We start from the raw sequence: 7,622 nt of genomic DNA, 5'->3' as shown, positions 1-7,622 counted from the left end.
TGACTCAATCATTTTACCTATTTGATTGCTATTCTTGCCTATTACATTTATTGATAGACCAATCGTTTAATTGGGAGATACTGTAAGGAGAAACGACACGTAAACAATTAATAAACGAAGAAAATTGGTTTTTATCCATGGTTAAAAATTTTTATAGATTTAAGCGGCAAACTTTATGAGCTCGATATCGTTTTTCGTATTCCCCTTGGCCACTTTTTGCTCGTTTATCGAGCGGGCTTTCGCGTCGTTGAATTGCAAAAATATGTGGCCAGTTGCTTGCGTTTTTTTTATTCGCGAAGGTACGTGATTCGAATTCCCGCGGTGGTATATGTGCAAATTAGAGACACTCGAACTTCCGACGAATAAAGAACGATTCGACCGCAAGTCGGCTCCTGCTGGGTCAAATTGAAATGTTGCAGTCAGTCAACGGGCAAAAATAGGAAAATAATTAAGTTAATAATTCACGTTCGAACGTTTAAAACATTTCACAGCAAAAGAAATTCAATTTACACCGTTTAACATGGAAATTCTTCATTAAAAGTTTAAAAACAGGAAATTGTAATTACCGGTAGCAAAAGTTTCTCAAAAATTCAAATTTAACTACGTGGCTTCTTCAATTAAACCGCCAATGAACCGCGTTTATATAGGGCCAATAAAATAAATTTCGATGAACACTAAATCTCTGTAATTAACTAATAAATTTACGCTTCAGCTAACATGGATGTGTTATTCATAGGAGATGTTTGTTGCAACTGCAAACGCTTCCGTTAATTGCTTTACGGTTTAGTTCGCTTTACATAATTATTCCAGCAATAAAATATTGTGTGGAATTGTTTCCCGCAAATAATACAATTTCCATTGAGCGATCGTTAACAGCCTGTGAAATGTTCGTAGTTACTTATAGAATTTCGATCGACCAAGTTACCGTTACTTTTTCAGAAAATCTGCACTGGTTCCCAAAATGTGGCGAATAAGAAACTCGTCTCATTTCGACAACAATTTCTCGCGTGAAATTTAAATTTATGGTATTAATATATTTAATCATTTTTATTATATACAGTAGAAAAAATATCACGCTCAACTGCTTAATGTACGATATTGGTATTATCATTATCATTGCACGGATAAAGCTTTTTATTGTATTCACTTCTAATTAATATAAATTATAATCCTTTGTTGCAGCAAAAAATAATTTCTTTGTGACATGAACTTTTTACTTGTGTAGAAAACTTGAAAAAGAAAAATAATAGGTCAACCAGTGATTTTGAGCCGTCCAGAGCAATCTTTGAGTTTCCCTCCTGCTCAAAAATATAACATAATACGTGTAAGTATAAAAAATTAGGTTATATTTTTCGATGTGAAGAAATTAATTACAACATTCTATAACGTTATTCTTCTTGCTTTGATTTTTATATCAAATTCGAAGTTTGTTTTTCAATTGCTGTTCTCTATGTTTAGATTGTAGTAGATCTTAGATAATTATCAGTTTTAGTTTAGCAAAACTAACAGGAATTTTGTATAAATTCCATAATAGCATTAAATTATTTAGAACCGAGTTCTCAGGACTATACTTTTAAATAAACAGCTTCATAGGCACTTTTAAAGTCTTTTTTTCAACAAAAAACTTTTCGTTATCAACGACATTTATGACGATATTTGTCGCTCAAAAGATAAGTTAATTTTAACAATATTTATTGCCAAATGATTGCCTCATTTTTTGTACAAAATTGAACTTTTTACTTCAAATGCTCGCCAATCACACAATAATTAATATTTCAAAAATCCCCTACGTATTTCTCTAGCTATACTCATGTAGATTAAGAGAAAAGATTTTGTTTTTTTGCAGATACAAATTTGCGTCAGAGCGCCTCAAATTCAACACGCCTCGCGAGAATGGCTCCAGCGTTGTCATTTTGCACTATTTTTGAATAAATTTTTTTTCATAACATTTAACAACATGGATAATAGTCTTGAATATTATCATCCTTTTACTTTTCCATCCATCCGAAAACAAAATCGCAGAAAAACGCTTTATTTCAAGTTTTTAGAGTGGTCTTACCCCTTAAGAATCCTTAATAGCTGTCGTAATCTTACAGTTATTTCTGGGATCGCTTGGTTCAGCGAAGAAAACATCTCTTTCGATGTTAACAAAAGAATATTCTTTCATTGTAGTAGAGCAAAAGTATAACCTCCAAGAAAAGAGCTCAAGTAAAAGGATTTGTAAAATCGTTTCTCTGAGCGACTCATGAAAACGAAACTTTGTATTTGGACAATTGGAAACAAGCATATCCCCAATTTGTCATGGAATTTATTTTCATAGCCCCGTTAAAATTCAAAACTCCTATCTAGATTTATTTTCTTTAACATTTAATCTTGAGAATCAATTTTATTAGCTCTTTAGTTAAAAATTGTCACCTATACATGGTAATAAGAGTAAGAAATTTAAGAGTTTTCCTCGTGATATTTTAGCAATATTCTTTATCTAAATGAGAGAGATGATGTAAATAAAACGCTCAAAGTCTTTTGCACTGTTTACATATCCTAGTTATAGGATATAATAATAATGTATAATCTCATTCTGTTTCTTCTAGAAAAGCTAATTATATGACTTTAAAGTGATTAAATTGAAAATTTTTGTTTCGTAACTGGTACCAAAAAGCCCAAGTAAAATGAATCGAGTTTAAGAATCGTGAAGAACTTTATTCGGCGAAGTAACGCTCTCAATAAGGCGGTATAAATTTATGCTTCGCGTATTTTACATGTGTGCATATATTATTTCATAAGAAACAAAGCTATAGCGAAAAAGGCAAAGCCGCTTCGGAATGCTAAAAGAATTTAATTAAAGAAAAAAGCTGTTTTTTTCCGTTCGACCGTTTGACTGTTCGAAAATGCGATTCCTTACGTTTTGTAAACATCAGCCGTTCATATCTCGATTGCATTATGCATACTCTGTATCTATTCAAAAGTCGGCCATAATTTTCGCTTAATAAATCCAACCTGTAGCTTTCAAACTGCTTATTTAAAAAATAATCCCAAAGCTTTCTACTAATCTTCTTCAATAATGAGCATTCGTATTTTTTCTCCACTTCGTTTGCATCTACCTCCATACTAATGTCTAATTGCACCAAACGTGATGCAGCTCACGTATCACGTTTTTTATTTCTATCTTTGGAGTTCGTAGTTCTAGGGTCTTGTAACACACTGTTTTCTTAAACAGTTAAATTAAACGCTGTCTTCTTTGTTCCATTCCATTTCGCAATATTTAATGAAATATTTAATAAAAGAAAAAGAAGATATTATCTGTGAACTATGTATACTACTGTTCGAATAAAAATTTATTCGAGTCAATTTGTGTTCGAATAAATTTTTTCAGCTTTACGAATAAAATTTATTTTAAATTCTATGCTATTAAAACGTTATCTTATTTTACAGTTTTTTTTAATTTCTGAAATATAATCATGTCATCTTATTTCTTGAAATAAAATTGGAGACCTAACAAAACAAACACAAGAAATTTAGGAACAAATATCTTTATTTTTCAACATAATTTCCTCTTAGCTGGGTACACTTTTCCCAGCGGTGTTCAATAGTTTCGATATCCTGTTTATAGTGAGAACCATCGAATTCCTAAAAATAGCTATTAACCGCAGACTCCACCTCATCATTATTGGAAAATCTTTTACCACCAAACCATTTTTTCAAGTTTGGAAAGAGAAAATAATCCGAGGGGGCTAAATCTGGCGAATAGGGTGCGTAAGGGAGCAATTCGAACTTCAATTCCTGGATTTTGGCCATCGCGATAACGGATGTGTGAACTGGTGCATTGTCTTGGTGAAACAACACTTTCTTTTTCGCCAAATGCGGCCGTTTTTCATTCATTTTGTCACTCAAACGCAGCAATAAATTCGCATAATACTCGTCGTTGATTGTTTTTCCTTTTTCGAGATAATCAATGAAAATTATTCCACGCACATCCCAAAAAACTGACGCCATGATCTTGCCAGCAGATGGAACTGCCTTTGCCTTCTTTGATGCTGGTTCTCCCTTTACAGTCCATTGTTTCGAATGTTCCTTCGACTCAGGTGTGAAGTGATGTACCCAGGTTTCATCCATGGTTATGAATCGACGCAAAAACTCGGCTTTATTCCTGCGAAACATCGCCAAACACTCGATTGAAACATTCTCACGACGCTGCTTTTGTTCCATTGTGAGCAAGCACGGCACCCATCTTGTGCACAGCTTTCTCATATCCAAATTTTCAGTCAATATGCGTTATACAGCACTTTTTGAAATACCTACCATCTCTGCAAGCTCGCGCACTTTCAGTCGACGATCGTCCAATACCGTTTTGTGGATTTTCTTCACCATTTCCGGTATGGTCACTTCATTTGGTCGACCACTGCGGTGTTCGTCTTGGTAGCTCGTACGGCCTCGTTTAAATTCTGCCACCCAATATTTTATTGTTGTAAATGAAGGAGCAGACTCCCCTAGAGTAGAATCTAGCTCAATTTTGATATTGGTTGGACTGAAACCTTTCAAATGAAAATATTGTATCACACAACGATGACCAATTTTTTCCATGTTTACAAATTCACTGAGAGCGTTCACTATTAATGGCTGTCAAACAAATACTAAACAATGTAGCGTCTTCAAACTTGAAACTTGAGCTTTGTAAGGTTGGTACTTCCGACCATAGTCATTCTTTTTAAACAATAACCGCCATACCTCAGGCTAGGTACTTCTGGGACCACGCTCGTAATTCAATATTTTTAAAAATAACTATCTGCGTTCCCCATGTGTAATGTTTGAGGTCAATAGATGAAATTACAGATCTTATTATGTTACTGAAATGATGAAAAAAATGTTCATAACAATTTTATAAATGACAGTTATTTATGTTAAATTTTGAGGTGAACAGAAAGTGCTTATATTTCGAAAGGGAAAAGTTTGCGAATTTATGATGGCATAACTGTTCTTCATCCTTAAGGAGAGTAGAAGGACAGTATTAATACAGGGTAATAATCTCTTTCAAAAGAAGATACTAGTTAATTACAAACAAATTATTTATATAATGAACTTACATTTATTTACATTAATAAAAACATGTAAGAACTATCTAGACTTTGTAAGAAATCGTTGGAAACGCAAACGTTTCATTATTTCGAAACAAAGGAAAATGGACACCACTTTCAAAATAAACAGTCCATATCAATGTGTATCTGTGCGTGTATGTTAAAAAACAAAAATGTGAATAAGGTAGGTGTTCACGATATATTTATGATTCATTACCATCTCCATACATTGGCGATGCATGATATTGTTGTCTGTGAGACAATTTGTCACGAGATATAATAATTTGCTCGTAATATTTTAGACACTGCTATTTTCTCGAGATATTTTTCCCTCAAATATTATTATCCGATGACATTTTGGCGTGCTACCCTAAGGAAAAGAGCCCTCTTCCTGTTCGAAACATCCGTATTGAAACCCCGAGCAGAATTTGACCAACACCTTCAGCACTCGCAACGACAGAACGAAATTTTCAACATCGCTCGACAAATGTCTCGCCGTTTTACGTCAAATTTCTCGTTAATTCACCGCGGCGTTAGTTCCTTTCTTTACTCCCGCGGAAAATTGAGATCCATACATTGCATGCGTCTTCGCGAACCCCTATCCCCCGGAGAAATTACGCTATTTACGTGCAATTTTTCCGACAAAACATTTCGTGAGACGCTTGAGACACTTTGCTCGCATCGTGGAGCACGAACAATCGCCGCAAAATTTGTTCGACACAGCGAAGGAAGCTTTCGTCATGAAATAACTTTGGACGAAATACACGCAGCAGGTTTAACCTTTAAGCTGGGTTTACACTATACAGGGTGTTCGGCCACCCCTGAGAAAAATTGTAATAGGAGATTCTAGAAGTCAAAATAGGATGAAAATCAAGAATATCAATTTGTTGATGGAGGCTTCGTTAAAAAGTTATTACTGTTTAAATTTCCGCCCGTACTGAATTTTTTTCTCGAAAGTGGGTAAGATTTCGGGAGTATGTCTATTGACCAAACATCATTATAATGAACCCCTACAACCAAAAATGATTTTTTTAGAACGATTTGAAATTTTTTTTTTCGTCGAAAAATTTAGGCACCATCTTGTCGATTTTTCTTAAAAATTCGTTTTTCATGTGTAACTAGTTTGGTTGGCGCTGTACGAAAAAGTTGTCTAAACCTTTTTTGTAGGTATCCACGAGCTCTACTTGTATACTAAATTTCAATGAGATACGTTCACTACTGTAGGAGTTATGGCAGTTTGAAAATTGGACCAGTTTTATGGGGGTTTTGTTACTTTACGGAGTCAAGGAACAACTTTTTCAATATTGTTAAAATTTCTACAAATTCTTCGCCAAAATACGCGTTGATTGTATTTTGAAACATTAAAATGGTCCAATACGTTCAGAAGTTATAATGTTTTAAAAATTCGCATGCCAGGATATATTTATGGCCATACATTATATTTTCGTTTAGGAATTTTTTTCTCGAAAGTGCGTAGGATTTCGGGGGTTGACTACTCACAAAAAAATGATTGTAATTGACCCTCGTAACAGAAAATAATTTTTTCAGAATGATTTGAAATTTTTTAATTTAATTTTTTAATAATTTTCTAATAAAGCCTTAGTCGAGAAATTCACATTCTTGATTTTCGTCTTATTTTGGACTCCAGAATCTCCCATTGCAATTTTTCCCAGGAGTGGCCGAACACCCTGTATAGCAACTCCGTTATGTAACAAGTTGTTGTATCACTTTATTGTACAATATATTTTGTTATTAAAAATTTTTCGTAAATTAGTTGTTCTCTCATTACCCTGTATCAATAATTTTTTAGGTAGAATGACGAGAGGATTTGATCTACGCGAACTTAAATATGTATTTCTACTTAAAAGAGTAATAAAATTACTGAATGCAATTGAATTATTGCATTTGTAAAAAAGATATCCTCTTTGATCCATTCATCTTCTTCCTTTGACACGTTTCCCTAAGTTTATTGATAACAGAGTTATGATCTGAAATAGTAGCATGGACCACCTTGAATACAGAGTGCTTCAGAAATAGATAGCCAAACCTTCAAGTCCTTCTACTTTTCAACATACACTCACAGATACACATTGATATGGACTGCTTATTTTGAAAGTGGTGTCCATTTTTCTTTGTTTCGAAATAATGAAACGCTTGCGTTTCCAACGATTTCTTTCAAAGTGTAGATAGTTCTTACATGTTTCTATTAATGTAAATAAATGTAAGTTCATTATATAAATAATTTGTTTGTAATTAACTAGTATCTTCTTTTGAAAGAGATTATTACCCTGCATTAATACTGTCCTTCTACTCTCTTTAAGGATGAAGAACAGTTATATGATCATAAATTCGTAAACTTTTCCCTTTCAAAATATAAGCACTTTCTGTTCACTTCAAAATTTAACATAAATAAATGTCATTTATAAAATTGTTATGAACATTTTTTTCATCATTTCAGTAACGCAATAAGATCTGTAATTTCATCTATTGACCTCAAACATTACACATGGGGAACGCGGATAGTTATTTTTAAAAATATTGAATTATTTC

The 7,622-nt window shown here is 33.3% G+C and overlaps 1 long non-coding RNA gene across 1 annotated transcript; it reads right to left on the bottom strand.

Annotated features, from left to right (window-relative positions):
• Nucleotides 1–4,040: 4,040 nt before the first annotated feature.
• LOC143346537 (uncharacterized) lies at nucleotides 4,041–4,592 on the bottom strand. The gene is made up of 2 exons (XR_013080431.1): nucleotides 4,300–4,592; nucleotides 4,041–4,147 (listed from the first exon to the last, which is right to left on the bottom strand). It is a non-coding gene; the product is annotated as an uncharacterized LOC143346537 (long non-coding RNA).
• Nucleotides 4,593–7,622: the final 3,030 nt, after the last annotated feature.

The sequence above is a fragment of the Colletes latitarsis genome, chromosome 10 (assembly GCF_051014445.1).
Source record: "Colletes latitarsis isolate SP2378_abdomen chromosome 10, iyColLati1, whole genome shotgun sequence".
Taxonomy (NCBI): Eukaryota; Metazoa; Arthropoda; class Insecta; order Hymenoptera; family Colletidae; genus Colletes; species Colletes latitarsis.
This window is presented reverse-complemented; position numbering and strand designations above follow the sequence as displayed.